A 2,194-nucleotide genomic window follows, 5' to 3' on the forward strand; every position below is an offset into this window, starting at 1 on the left:
TGGCCCGCCCAGAGGCGAAGGTGTTTCGACAGCGCTGCTGTAGTGTTGCTTCCAGAAATGTTCCCATCAATCCCGCAGTGATCTATCGACTCCACCAAGCATGAGCTGTGGTTCTGCAAAACTCCTGAGGTGACAAAACGTGGCGTTCCCAAAAAGTGGCATTCTCAAAAAGCGGCATTTTGCAAAAAGCAGCAGTCCTGCCCTGAGATCCCCCACAGCCCCTTGGGGCCTGTGGAAGCGCTAGCATGACAGGCTGGGGTGGTGACATGCCCCAGCATGAGCTGTCACTCTCTTTGTTGAGCCCCTTTCACACGGGGCTGTTTCCTCTGCAGCAGCAGCAGCCAGAGGAGATGGGGGCCGTGAGCAGCTGAGGAAGGATGGCGAAAGGGGCGATGAGTGAAGGCAAAAAAGTTGGTACAGCCACATGTCTTGCAGTGCAGACGTTCTTTCACTGTGCTTTTCCACTGTGCTTTCCCACTTTCTCAGTGGTGACTAAGCCAAGCAAACGTCTCCCATGAGTGAACAGCAAACTTCATCCCCAAGCACGGCACAGGGCAGACAGGAGGGATGTAGGCTGAACAGGGCTGTACCTGAGAGAGTGGTGAGCGGGGCTGCAGGGAGAGCGTGGAGACAGTCTGAGCAAAGTTAATCTGTGGCTGAATACAAGGGGGAAAATAAGAAAATTGTTACTTGAAAGCAAACCAATGTAAGTAGCTTGAAGCAGGATAGGCACCTACATGGCAGGAGGCAACATAACCATGTTCTGCCTGTTAAAGTTTTAGGAATCTGGACTCACAAGCCACAGAGGGTTTTTCCTTCTGCTGATGCCCATTTTAAGTCAAATCATGCTGACAGAGTCACCTCCTGTACTTAAAAGCTGCATGTAATCCACTTACCCTAGCGATCCCCCCCTTCCCTGCCCAGGTAATTTAACCCTTGCTGGCACCTCCACCAACCACTTAAATTTCCAGACAGACTTCCAATGACTTTTTTCTTCACCACACAAGTTCCTGAACAATACAGCAAGAGGCAGCCATACTCCAAGGGCAGAGTTAAGGTTGCACAATTATCACATGTAGGAAGTGTCATTTTCCCATTGCATCTGCTGTTTTCCAAACATTTTTGCTCTTTTAGATTATAGCAGTAACGTTTGCTTTGGGAATCTGTGTGGGAACAGGAACTCAGCAGTGCTTGTGGGGTCTGGTAAGCAGAGACCTGGTGTGCAGTCACTACCAGATCTTCATGACAATGGAGGGTGTGGGGACAAGGTCAGTGGAGAACCTGAGAAGCACAGAAAGGCAGAAAGCACTGAAATTTTGACTCAGCAGGAGACTTAGGCATGGTCCAACTCCCATTTTCTGCCACAGGTGTTTCCCTTAGCTCCCTGTTTCTGTGCTAAGTAGCGTGGCAGCCACCACGGGCACAGTAAGTTTTTGTGGAAACAGCAGGGACCTGTGGCCCATTTTTTAAAAGCAATTTATCTCCTCAAAAAGTTTCAGGGTTGCTGTTTTCATAGCAAAAATTGTTCTCTTTCCAAAAACCTACTACATCCTTCGTTATCAATTCCCCTGGAAACCTTCCTTCCTCGACAAATAATGCTTTCAACGTCACGTGTTAAAAACTTGGCAAGTCAAGCACAGCATGACTTCATTCAATCCCGTACATCCATCAGGAGGTGATCATTCCAGTTTGCCAAACAGCCTTCGAGACACAGTTTGGGATATCTTCCTTCATGGAGGGTTCCAGAGAAGTGCCGTGGCCACTGGTGGGCTGGTCCAGCCAGAGCTTTTGGGATGCTGTGTCCTGCAGGCAGCACTTCCCTTTGACTTCTCCAGACACCAATACGCCAAGACAGGAACCACTGGCAGAAGTCAGGTCTGAAAATACAGTCCAACTAAAGGACAAGTGCCTTGGTGGGGATATTTTTTTTTAAACTCTGATATTAGTGAGTTATCCTGCCGACTTCAAAATTCACTGAGGTGGCACAGGCAGTACCCCTCTGAGCATTTGAGGATTTTTAATGGAGTTTGGGCTCTCGTGTCCTCACCAGGCAGCCCTGGGCAAGTTATTTAACACTTCTGCTTAACTCCAGCAGTCTGGATTTCAAAACTAAGGAGTGAATTTCTAGGCTCCCACATGGCACAAGTTTTCAATTCCAGCTAAATGGTTTGAACTTCACAGTGATGTTCAGCAG

Source organism: Corvus brachyrhynchos, unplaced genomic scaffold (assembly GCF_000691975.1).
Source record: "Corvus brachyrhynchos isolate BGI_N302 unplaced genomic scaffold, ASM69197v1 scaffold91, whole genome shotgun sequence".
Taxonomy (NCBI): domain Eukaryota; kingdom Metazoa; phylum Chordata; class Aves; order Passeriformes; family Corvidae; genus Corvus; species Corvus brachyrhynchos.